This window comes from Pinus tabuliformis, chromosome 1_2 (genome assembly GCF_031772625.1).
Source record: "Pinus tabuliformis cultivar Carrire ecotype Pingquan chromosome 1_2, CPIR1, whole genome shotgun sequence".
Classification (NCBI taxonomy): domain Eukaryota; kingdom Viridiplantae; phylum Streptophyta; class Pinopsida; order Pinales; family Pinaceae; genus Pinus; species Pinus tabuliformis.
The window spans coordinates 1,239,238,717-1,239,252,403 of record NC_142298.1 but is presented as its reverse complement, the minus strand read 5'-3'; positions in this window follow the sequence as shown (position 1 = coordinate 1,239,252,403).

The window sequence follows — 13,687 nt, the reverse complement described above, 5'->3', positions numbered from 1 at the left end:
TTGACTTTCTGCCACATTTTTGAGACACAGAAAGCAGTCTTGGGAGATTGCAATTTTGGAGGGGAAAATGACCTCCAAATTCAGAAATTCTAGTTGGGTTGGAAATTAGACTCATAGCCCTTTCCAACAAGCCTACTCTTGCCCAATTTTGACACCTGCAAGTGCCCCAAAAGTGGCTCCAAAGGCGCGCGACCCGTCAGGCAGTTTTTTCCAAATTTCATTGTACAGCTCAGAAAAACGCAGTTTGACTCAGTTTGACTTTTTGGGGTGGATTATGATCCTCTTTGATGTAATTATTGTACTTTTATGACACTTTTACTCTTATGTAACTCTTCTAGAAGATTCATTCATGAAAAGGGTAAATATTAAATGAATGAATTGGTTTCCTAGCTTATAGAGGCAAGTTGTTTTGACTGCCTAGTTTGTAGTGCTTAGTTTAGAAGTGGTTGAAACAGCTCCTAGGATAGTGAGCTCGACCCATGGAGGCAGGGAAAGAGGTTAGATCATCTATATTATGTACTTTCTTGCTCATTTTCATGGTTGGAATCTTGAGGGAGAAGCTATCATTGTATTATTCACTGTATCTCTGCAATTTTTGGCTAAGGAAGACCAGGGTTTTGCAGTCCTCTTTGGGATTCTTGTGGACTCATGTGTTGATGGTGTGTTTCTCAATGTACTTGTAAGTGTGTTATGTGAATCATTTCCTTTCTTTTCCTTCTGCACATTAAGCAAACAAAGTGTTAAAGTAAGAATTCAGTCATGCTCTGCTTTTAAGTTTGTTTAATTTCAATGTTTTCTACTGTCTAAGGAGAATTCAAAGTTATTGTTTGCTCTCCTGAGCTCCTCACCTATCATTCCTGATCATTCACCTCAATCAAAGGCATCAATACTGTCTCCTACCTCGCCCCAAAGAACCCCCTGCGGAAACTGTGTCCAATCCCCGCACCCAAAATTGCCCTCTCCTCAATTTGCCACCAAAAACCCTAAAAATCCCAAATCAACCCTTTTGATCAGTTTACTAGCCTAAAATCAGTGTTACCTTATTGGTCATCTCATCCATTGAATATTTTACCGAGATAGACCGGAGAGAGCCTTCTCCTGCCCCGTAGGGCTAGCTACGAGGCTAAATGGTTTGATGTTGCCTTGAGGTTTACCTTTCTCATCCTGAGGTGAAATTTCAAGCGCTAACAGGTGGCACCCATGGTCTAACGAAGAAGAGGGTGAGATTTCCCCTTGGAAATATCTGGTGCTAAACAACACCTATGACTCAGCTGAACGGCTTGAGTAAGAATGTGTAAATGGAAAATTATCAAAAGTACTCTATGTTGCCTTCAACCCCTTATTTATAATTGTTGCTTCACCTTTCCTTGTGTGTCCCTTAGCTAACTATTTTGACCTCTTTCCCACATGATTGAATTTTCCTCCAAGGGCTGTGTATACCATGAGGGGTGGCCTCAACATTCCACTAAGGTTGTGATTTTTTATTTCTCCCAAGTCTCGTATACCCAAAATTCCTCTATTGCATATATCACAAAATTGGGCTAGGATTATCACTTCCCCAATAACTCTGTCAATCTTATTAAATGAAAAATCATAATTGGGGATATTTTAGTCCTCCTTGCCAAAAATTGCTTGTTCTCGAGAAATGCCTGAACAAGCATCCTCTTTAGTTGTTGATCCCCTACTATCACTGTAATATGTGCTAGTGTACCAATTGTGCCACTGAATTGTCCCTTCCCTCTGCATTATCCTTGTTGATTTTGTAGCTTGGGAGGTACTCCAAGCCCTGGTGATCGAGGGTTGGAGGTCAAAGCACCACAAATGGACTTGTGGGCTTGAGATCCAAGCTTGGGGGTTTTGCACCAATTGTGATTTGGGCCAAAGCCAAGATGAAAACACGACATGTGATGGATGAGGATGATAGTGCTCGGTGATACGATTCCAATGCATCAAGAATCATGCGAATCTGAGTTGTCAACAAAGAGAAATGGATTTTTGAAGTTGATAATGTAATTTTTGGTTGCCCAGTTAAGTCAGCTTGGTGTAAAAAGGTGCCAAAAGATGGGTCTCTTTAAAAGATTTCATGGAGGCCTTAAAGGCTATAAATATGAGATGCTTTTGAGTCATTTAATCATCCAAAAGTGTGCAACATTAGCTTTGAAATTTCGTGGAGAAAAGGAGTCGTAGGAAGGAGTACAGGATAGTCATGTAGGAGGTCTAAAATCAGCTTGGATTTCTTTGTTTTGCAGTAGGTACAATGTGATGAGTACAAGGCTGGTTGAAGGTAGATTAGGGTTGTTTTTTTGGTGCATTTGCAAGGCAAGGAATCCATAGCAAAGGAAAATCAAGCGTGGATAAGGTATTCCCTAGAACAATGTGGAAAGGATTTGTAGGTACAACGTAGTTCTGTGTTTCTTTTATGGGCTAATGATAGGTATGAATTAGCTTTTTGAGTGTGAACTAGTGCCAAAAGAAGCATACAGCAAAGTCAAGTTTAGGGAGAGAATTATGCTGCAGATGGATGATTGTTTGGGTACACTTTGAAGGTATTGAAACTACGGGATAGTTGTGTTGCTAGGTCGCAGGCCATCGCACACGGCTGGGCCAAATTGGAGGGTTGTCAAGGGTGGAAAGCAACCTAAGGAGGAAATGTGGCATGAGAGGAACCCCTCCAAGGTCGACTGAAGCCCTAGAAGGAATGGTTTGCTAAATGTGGGGTGAAACTAGGGTTGTAGTACATGCCCTAACCAGGAGCTCAGCGAACAACAGTGAAAACAGTATTTCAATAGTGTCTTGTGGAGGTATGTTGGGTCCATGATTTTTTGGCGAGTCTTTGGATCATCTGCTTGTCATGTTTGTGAGGTGATAAGGTGACATGCTACCCTAGAATTGTTATCATAAAGAACGTTGTACAACAGAAGGTGGGCGCACTTGGAAATCCATGATTGGATCATTGGTCGGATCAGATGATTCGAAGTGTGAAGAAACATTAGGAGTTGTTTAGAGGTGGCCACGTGGACTGATGGGAAGCTTACTAAGAAACCAAGGTGACAATAGGCACATCAAATTGGAAGGTAAGAGGACAACGACAAGGAGTGTTGTATATGTTCACTTGACGATCAACAGATTGATTGTGTCCTAGGTGAGGACACATTGAGGTTTCTAGATTTGCGCAATAACTCCTCTATTGCAGGGAAAAGGGAGGATTGGTGAAGTCAGTGGGCAACCATGTGTAAGGGTCTCCTAGGTGTAAAAATGCCCTAACTAGTAGCAGATGCTACAATGTTGAATTTCTCTCATGAACTATTGGAGAGAAGCATGAGAGAGGACCAAGTGTGGATGAAATTGGGCACTTATGGTCTACTGGAGGACAACGTGATAGTTTCTATGTTGGAGCTGAAATGCAGCACCTTGATGGACAAAGTTGATTGCTAGCCTGGTATTTGTTGTTGAAGCTCAGGGGTCTAATCAACCAAGACCAGGATTGAGTATCCTGAGACATGCGTGTGGAGAAGGACCTATGCAGTAGATGATGGACAATTCTCCTAGCCCATGTTCATTGTCAGAGATGAACATATCACAGTGATCAGTGGAAGTCCTTGGTGCCCTATGTTGAACCTCCTCATAGTAGGGTAGGAAGACCATAGTAGGTTGAACTCCCATAGTAGCTCAGGAGCTTCATTGGGCAGATTGAGAGTTGTTCACAGGTGGAGTTGTGAACAACTCGACAGGAGTCACGATGACTTGTGCTCTTAATGGACAAAGGGACAACTAGAGAGCAACTTAGATAGATGAGATTTAGTGGCCAGATGGACTTGGAGCATTGATAGAGGCATGAGATATAGACCAGGAGCCGAAGGAATAGGCAGGTATAGGGTACGATCGAAAGGTCTGAGAGATTGTACTATAGCCAAATGGTTAGAGTATCTTGTCTTGTACTAGTGGGTGTATGAGGGCCATTATCCCTAGTACGAGAGCCTCATACTATTGTATTATATGTTGTTAATATAACGAAGTTGGGTTGAAAAAATTTAAAAGCTGTGTATATTTTTTCATATGTGATTTACTGCTCTATATTTCCGTTGTGTAAAGTAGTTTAGTGGTTGAGATTCTTGGTTTGGTAGCGTCAGTAATTTAAGACTCTAACCTAGACCCAAGGTCGTGGAATTTTGACATGGTATCAGAACGTGTCCAAGCTACTTTGAGGATAGTCAATCACAGTGTTCACAGCAAAGAAAATCAGAGGGAGTTTTTGGGTGTCTAGATCATGGAGTAGAGGGTTCACATGGAGACATGGAGATGTGGTCCTGACTGGCTTGGCAATGAGATTGGCTGGGAGTTCTGGTGGATTGGTGGTGAGCCCTGAACAAAAGTTTGTTGTAGGACAGATTACTGATCATGGACTTCTGTTGATTTGTCACGAATGGTTGGGACAACTCGAGGGTTGCTTCAAAATGGACGAGATCAGGTTGATCAAGATGGCTTTATGTGATGGACTGGATATTGACAGGCTAGAGTCTTCATCGGATCATGATATTTCATATCCGAGATTAGAGGGATTTTCATGAGTGGTATTTGATCCAAGTGGATAAGTGCTTGCAGGACTGAGCCAGTGGAGATAGTGTAGGCTCAGAGGGAGCAGCCCTATGGAGGTTTGGGATCTTTAGGTTTAGATGTGACGAGGCAGAGGAACTATCGAGATTTTCAGATTCAACTATAGTGTATGATGTAGTGATGGATGCCAGGTGGGCTAGTTTCGTCACCGAAGATGAGGATTGCTTCCTTGATTTTGAAGTGCCTCCCTCGCTAAGAGGGAGTGTTGATTTTTCTAACCTGGGAGGTACTCCAAGCCCTGGCGATCGAGGGTTGGAGGTAAAAGTGCCACAATTGGACTTGTGTGGTTGAGATCCAAGCTTAGGGATTTTTCACCCATCGTGGTTTGGACCAAAACTGAGATGAAAAAATGACATGTGATGGACAAAAGTGATAGTGCTCGGTGATACAATTTCAACACATCGAGAATCGTCTGAATCCAAGTTGTCATTAGAGAGAAATGATTTTTTGAAGTTGACTATGTAATTTTTGGTTGCCAAGTTAGGTCGGCTTGTAAAAAGGTGCCAAAGGATGGGTCTCTTCAATTGATTTCATGGAGGCCTTAAAGGCTATAAATATGAGACGTTTTGGAGTCATTTAATCATCCAAAAGTGTGCAACATTACCTCTAAAATTGCGTGGATAAAAGGAGCCACAAGAAGGAGTACAAGAAAGTTGTGAAAGAGGTCTGAAATCAACATGGGTTTCTTTGTTTTGTTGTAGGTATAACATGGTGAGTATAGGGTTGGTTGAAGGAGATTAGGGTTGTTGTGTTGTTTCATTTGTAAGGCAATGAATCCACAGCAAAGACAAGTCAAGCATGGATAAGGTCTGCCCTAGAACAACGTGGAAAGGAGTTGTAGGTACAATATAATTCTGTGTTTGTTTTATGGGCTAATGACATGTCTGAATTGGTTGTTCTGAGTGCAGAGTAGTGCCAAAAGAAGCATATAGTAATACTGAGTTCAGGGAGAGCATTACACTATGTATTAATGACTATTTGGGTAAACTTTGAAGGGATGGAAGCTACAAGATAGCTATGTTGCTAGGCCACAGGCCATAGCATACAACTGGGCCAAATTGGAGCATTTTCAAGGGTGGAAAACAACCTAAGGAGGCAACATGGCATGAGAAGAAACCATCCAAGTTGCACTGCAACCCTAGAAGGGATTGTTTGTTGACTATGGGGTGAAACAAGGGTTGCAGTATGTTCCCTAACCAGGAGTTCAATGAACAATAGTGAACAAAAATATTGCAACAATGTCTTGTGGAGGTATGTTGGGTCTGTGATTTGTTGGCCAATTTTTGGATCATGTGCTTGTCATATTTTGTGAGGTGTTAAGGTGAAAAGGTACCCTAGAATTGCTATCATAAAGGACCTTGTACAACAAAAGGTGGTCACACTTGGCAATCCATGATTGGATCAGATGATGAGGAGCATGAAGAAAACTTAGGAGTTGTTTTGAGGTGGCCATGTGGATCATTGGGAAGCTTACCAAGTAGCCGAGGTGACAGCAAACACATCAGATTGGAAGGTAAGATGTTGTAGGGAAAAGTATCTGACTCGGATGACCCTATCCCACTCTAAGGGTGATAGTACCTCAGCAACAACTGTAAAGAAAACTACTTAAGGTTTACTTATTTATGAAAGCAAGAGAGAATGAAGAAATGCACTAATCGTTGCCTTGCGCTTAATGTCGAATCCAAACTCTTCCCTTTGCTTGCTTGCTCCCAGCTCCTTGCTCTTTTGTTGGCCCAGCTACAATGAGATCCTGCAAAATAACCAAGAAGGGAACTACAAGAAGCATGCAATCATAACTGATTCAAGGATTAGCATAAATCAAATATACAATTATCACAACATATCATTGAAACAAGTGCATATAGAAGAACCTCAATAGCTTTTATTAATAGAAGAAGTAAAGTTCTGAGAGTGTTACAACCATTGAAGGCTCCAATCCAGCAACACCTCCCAGCAGAAAGAATTTCTCCTCATCACCTCCTTCAAGCAATCACCCAATAGCTCTATAGTGAAACCAACAGCATATAATTACTTTGCACAAAATTCCAGCCTCCTGAGCTCATAGGAGAGAGCTCAATATATAGATGAATTGAGAAAGGATGAGTCAGCTTGCAACTGATGTGTAGCTGCCTTGTGTCCTCTCTCTCTTTAGTTGATCTTCAGTTCTTGAGTCCACTTGGAGAACCTTGCTTCCACTTGGAGAAACAGAGCCTCTGACTCATCACAAGGCGAAATCCCTGATCCAAGTGTCATTTTTGGAAGATTCCAGAGCAATGACTCATTGTGCCACTTGTCCCATCTCGCTCAGTGCAGGTGCCCTTTGTTCCACTTGCTTTGCAACGCAGGTACACCATGGAGCAACTGAGTTTCAGCGTAGAAGCCTAGTGGAGCACCTGCTTTGATTTCAGGATTGCTTGTTTTTGAGTGTTTTCAGGTGGAGAACTGATCTGAGAGCTGTTGGCTTGCTGACCTTGTTCCTCTAGGGGTAGGAACATCATGTTTAGGGACTTTGGATCCCTTGGATTATTGACAATTCATGCCTGATGCTGCAAGGCACAAAATTGTCTATAACAGATGCCCCCTAAAGTATGAGGTCGTTTATCGGGTGAAATGCTTTATTAGGAGGATCCGAAGTTCATTCAATCTGCTGAGAAGTGTCCTGTAATAAGATACAATACAATACATTATTTTTCATACTTTTTCATGATCTAGCTGAGGCGGGCATTCCCATGCTCAGCTTTATAAATTCATTTTGGTACATAGAACAGACGATCGTCTGATGGTAGACTGATAATTCTCTGCTGAAATTATCATCCTTTGAGAAGGATGATCATCTGCTGCAATGATGTACATATCAAATGTCTTTATATCCTGAATATATATCGCAGCCCGGATGGATGAAACTAGATCCGGGGTCTTCAATCTCTTCCGATCTTCACTCGATGTACAAGTCGATCCATGTGAGAATTTCTTGAAGTCGAACATGGAAAGACATCGCTTGATTACCGATCAATGATGTAAACCGTTAACAAGCGCGAGAGGAATCACCGCTAAGGATGATGACCCTCAAGGTACAGCAGTACAATCCACATGGTGGGAATAAAGGACTTGGCGTCGACCACCATGCAAAATCTTCTGGTCGAAGGTCATTGATGTATATCTGTCGCCGGAAGTGAGAAACTTGCCATTGAGGCATGCAAGCTTCAAAGTACTGAAGGGGTTGTTCCTAGATCAACTCCTTGGATAATGAGCTGATGTCGACAAGGAGCGATCCGTCAAAGGAGGGCCTTAATGAATCCCACATCATTGACACGGAACGGAGCTAGTGATTGTGATGAGGTGAAAACAAACTGTGATGTATGATTCAGGGTGGCGGTCATGAAATGGATGAAGGACAATGTATGGCAGTGGATGGGACCCGGTTGACTCTTTGCAGAACAACATCTCTTGAACATATAACGACACTGATGTGATGGATCGGTAGCATTACCCCAACTATGGATGGTGTGGCGAGGACCATGGTGATGAGACCGGTGAATGAAACAACCCAACCCGATGTGATACGGAGGACAAAGTGTCATGTTCAAGAGCGACTTGCTACCATTAAAGCTGTGAGGTTCTCCCAATTTTTCCCCAGTCATTGCTGACCAGTACCTCTTTATTTTTGTCAAGCTTGAGGAGGATAACATATGCTTGTTCTATAACCTACCCTTCGGGCAAGCCCATCGCTATGTTTTAACGAGCCTAGCGATAGGGAAACTTGTTCTCGTCTAAAGACAAGTTTGTTGCTATTTAATGAATTTAACGAGTCTAACGACAAGGATAACTCGGTCCTTTTCATTTTTAGAGAGTCTGAAAAGGTACGTAAAGTCAACTCCAAAATTCCTTTTTCGTCATCTAATCCCTTAAGTCCGAAAAAGTATAAAACAATACATAAGGGATGAGTTTTCGGTACTTTTAACGAGCCGAACAAACAAGCGCTCGGTCTTTTTGTGCAATAATCCCTCAGGTCCAAAAAGATTAAAATCTAGAAGAGGGATAGCTTTCCGGTCGCTTTAACGAGCTGGAAGGCCAAAACTCGGCAAACTTTTCATATTTTACGAGTCAGTGAAAAGAGCTCAAAGAAGACTCGTCTTTTGAGGAACGAGTGATGAACAGGGTAGCAGCAGATTCCAGGTACAGGTTGGAATATTCCAATCACGGCAGTGTCACAAGGATGGCTTAGTGAAATCACTCTTCGCAGCTGTTCCTCAAAAGAAGGTAAACAATCATATGGAGATGAACGATTGGCCAAATGAACGGATGGAGGTGATGGCATATAAACACGACCAAGGGCTTTTTAATATGGCAGTCAAAGGTTACATTTACCAAGGTTATTTACCGGTTCATTTTTTCTGGGTGAGCTTGAACTCTAGGGGAAGATTGCTCACAACTTATGTTTATTTTTTAACGAGCATGAACTATGCGCTAAAACTGCTCGGATCTTGCGTTTATTTTTTAACGAGCATGAACATTGCTAAAACTGCTCGATTATACCAGTCATAATACAAGGAACGCCTCAGGTGAGGTATTCTTATTTAAGGAGCTATACCTCACTAGCTACTCCAATTTGGCAAGTTTTAACTTTTGCCCCACATCCTTTCTTTGTGCAAGCTGGAAACGGCTAATCCTACGAGTTTAACGGGTTAGACCTACAGGTTTAAAGGGAGGACCTAAAAATTTAAAAAATAAATAGTCGTCCCGTGCTTGCACTCCAAAAGGTTCGCATGCCCCCAGGTATAAAGTATAATTTCAAGGCTACCCCTCCTCTGTCCCACCTCTGTTTTTCTACTTGTCGTCTTGCTATATTTTTAACGATACTTGTCTTCTCGTTATTTTTCGGTGCCGACGGTACTTGTCTTCTCGTCAGTTCACTTTTATATTTTCGCAAGATCGCAAGAGATAAAACATTGGTGTTACGGAGGGAGGTTTGCCTCTTACTTATTATCCGAAAAATGGTTCTGTTTGCTGCCGCAAACTAAACTCTTTTTCTCGGCGATGTCTATCATTAGGTTGCTAAGGATGGTGACTACTTGTTGCAGCAATTTCATCTCTTTCTTTGGAGACTGCCCCTACTTATCCTTCAAAACATATGTTTTAATGGGTGAGGCTTGACATCCAAAGATGGTGGCTACTTGCCGCCACAAATGGATCTCCTCCTTAGGAGAGCCTACTTTTTTAGACAAAGGGAGCGAACTTTGTATCACTCACATAACTTTGACAAAAGAACTTTATCCTAGAACAACCCTCTTTTGACGGGGTACGGACTAGTCTATTATTCTGCGGAAATTAACTTTATACCCAAGGTTTCCTCTGCCCAAGGCAGGCCAGGGTGCATGCCCCCTGGGTCCCAGTTCTTTCTTCCGAATCACTCGCATTCATCGGGAAGTAGAACCGGGGGTGGAGGCATTCCTTGAGTGAATAAACCGTTAAGGGATGGTATTTGACTATTTGCGATGCGTGATCCTGGAAATGAAAGTTGGTCTACGAGCTTGACCATTCTCCCTTCGTGCGGAAAACACATAACTCTAAAGAGTGAGGACACTATTGCCTCCATGCAATATATATAGTCTCGTCCAAGGAGTAAGTTATAAACCAAGGGTCCTTGGACGACCATCATGTTCATATGAACTGTCTTCCCTTTCAATGTAACTGGAACATTGGGGAGAATCCCTAACGGGCGACTGGTTCCTTTATCAAAACCTGACAGATTTCTCATCTCAGGTAAAAGCGCCGGGGAACCCAGTGCTTTCCAAGCAATAGAGGAAAGGATACTCACAGATGCCCCTTCATCAATGATAGTTCCAGCCATCACCATTCTGTAGATTTGGACGATGATTCTGAATGGGATACTGGCTGGTAACCGGGGTCTGCCTAGTTGATTCCAATCAAAGGATACAACCAGGTTGCTTGGTGGTGGGACCGAATACACGGCCGTATATGACCCTGACGATGTTCCTTCCTACGATAAAGGAATGGGCGCATTGCCCTGATGCTCATCAGAGTCTGTGTTGATGAAAAGAATATGGACGGTGTCATCCTTATCCTCTTCAGTGAGGGTGTCATTTGAAGATGGATCTTCAATGACGGAGTCATTTGAGGATGAAACCTCTGAAGGAAGAACTGGGTCAACTGCCGTATCGACCTTTAGACTTTCGTCTGGTCTAGATTCAGTTGGTTCATTCTCAATGACTGACACTTCAGCTGACCACTTGAGCGGGCCAGCTGGATTTTCAACTACCGAGGGATTAGGCACGAGTTTTTGGTATCCAGGAGGAAGTCGTAACGGTGATACCGGACGATCTTCCAAAACTCTCTTCGCCTCATCTAAGAATGGACATCGGTGGATGGCGTGATCGCCTTCACACAACATACAGGGTGATCTTGGTCTCCCTTTTCATCCTTCACTCTCGCTAGTTGATGGACTGCAATCAACATGACTACCAGAGGTTGATGCTACCGGATTGTGCAACCTGGGGGACCAGTCCCTTAGTATCCGGGGAATACAAGGACAATCACGGTGGAAGTGGGTCCCTTTGCAAATGACACATGGCGATTTAGGCTCGGTCGGTGCAGTGTGTGGATTTTTGTCAGATGTCTTTTGCTTGCCCCCAGTCGCCTTCGCCATAGGCCCCTTCTGCTTCTTTTCTTTCTTCTTCTTTTCCTTCTTCTCCTTGGGAGGCTGACTTTTGCCGGCTCTACCTTGCGAAGATGAAGGATCAGAGGAAGAATTGTAAGAAGTGGAAGGCTGGTGGGCAGCTCTAGACTGGTCTGACTGTTGATTCGACTGCTCAGGATTAGTGGCGATTTGAACTACATTAGTTGAAAAGAGCCATACAGGTAGGCCAATTGTCAATCCTGGAAGTGACAATGTGGCCATATGAGGCGCACCAACATCTCCCCAAGAGGAGAAGGGATTGGGACTTCCACCAAGGTGACTTCCTTGGTTGGTGGGCTCCATACTTTTCAACTGAAAGATCAACGTGGGAATAACAGGTGATTATGTTCCGATTAAAATAAATTTTATTAACGACGCTTTAGACACAACTTTGCTTTTTCATGTTTTAAGAGTCGAGAAAAAGCTAAAGGTGACTCTAGTCTCCTTCAATGTTTTAACGAGCCCGAAGTGACAAATGCTCGGTTGGACTTTTTCAGTTATAGAGTTTGAAAAAGGCCAAAAGAAACTGCTCTGGAGTTCTAGGCAGAGGGTGTGCCAAACCTTTCGCAAAACCACGGAATACGTTTTACGGTACGTGTGGTCAATCTTCGTGAATGCTGTGTTCACTGCATTGCGATCAGTAGGGCGGCCGACACGGCTTCCTATGGATAAAGGCTTTGTTCCTATAGGGGTCTCCCAATATATACGCGACGGTACATGGGAGCACAAGTCCGTATTAGTGCCACCGACTCTCAGGAGGAATCACCCACCTTCGTAGAGATCGACAGTCACTAAGTTTAACGACGCCAGAACACGTCTCTACCTAGACCTCTATATGTTTGCGTTATGTTACAAAGCGTTGTTATGTAAATTGAATTTATTTTAATGTTGATCTTGCTTAGCAGTTTGCCTTTAAGGATCACCACGAGATGTATGTAACAAATTCCTGAATGCAGTCTAAGATGAGAAGCAAACTTTTCAATCTTTCAACTTTGAAAATCTTAACCACTGAGGAGAAGAAAGGCAAATCTTTTCACACAGATCATAGAGCACACACTAATGCAAAATTTCCTAAATCGTCATGCAAGCAGTCAAATGAAAAATGCACAATGCATGTATTTTCTTTTTCCCTTTCTTAATGTTGATATGCTACAAAAAGAAAGTTGTTATATAACTTTGATTTCGATTTAAAGCGAAAGTAAACAAGCTAGTCCAAAATCGAAAGACACCTTAAGATTTACTTGTTTAATCACTGGAAATACATGAAATCAAACCATAATGACAAAAGTGAAAAGACTAATCAGCTATGGACAGCAAACAAGCTAACTCTTTAGACCAGCAAAATGCCTAACACAGGTTCAGATCTAAGAGGCCAAAAGCAAGACTAGTTCACTTTCGTTATGGGAAATTGTAAATGACGTAAGAAATACAAAAGAACAAGTACAATTTCGTTATATAACAGAGGCGGAATGATGGCAAGTAAGGTTGGTTTCAGATAGGTGTAAGACTGGTAACTGGCTGCAAAAACTATAGTGAAAACAGGCAGGAAAAAGGGAGGAAACCCCAATTGCACTAGGCAAAATTGGGCCAACGCAGGTGCTGCACAGCCAATCTGGCTCTCAGTGCAGGTAGCCCCTTCGGGACCTGCGTTGCAAAGCAGGTAGCCTGTGTACTACCTGCTTTGGAAAACGAAAGTTTTGTTTTCACAGTTTCCGGGTCACAATTTTCTCAAAAATTCACAGTTTTTGCTCAAATCAGAAGCTATCAGTCAAGCACATGCTAAGGGATAACAAGGAAGGTGAAAAGCTATCACTAAGAGCTTACAAGGATCCTTGCATATCAGCTCTTCAAATCATGAACATGCTCAGAAATGAGCTAGAGTAGCTGCCCTCTACTTCGCTTTTGATATAGTCAAAAGCTTTTCGATTTGGTACTCTTTTGTTCAGGAAATGAATAGCAAAATACTACAAACAATCAAACAGATACGATCCCCAGCGGAGTCGCCAGTTTGTTGTAGGGAAAAGTATCCGACTCGGATGACCCTATCCCACTCTAAGGGTGATAGTACCTCAGCAACAACTGTAAAGAAAACTACTTAAGGTTTACTTCTTTATGAAAGCAAGAGAGAATGAAGAAATGCACTAACCGTTGCCTTGCGCTTAATGTCGAATCCAAACTCTTCCCTTTGCTTGCTTGCTCCCAGCTCCTTGCTCTTTTGCTGGCCCAGCTACAATGAGATCCTGCAAAATAACCAAGAAGGGAACTACAAGAAGCATGCAATCATAACTGATTCAAGGATTAGCATAAATCAAATATACAATTATCACAATATATCATTGAAACAAGTGCATATAGAAGAACCTCAATAGCTTTTAT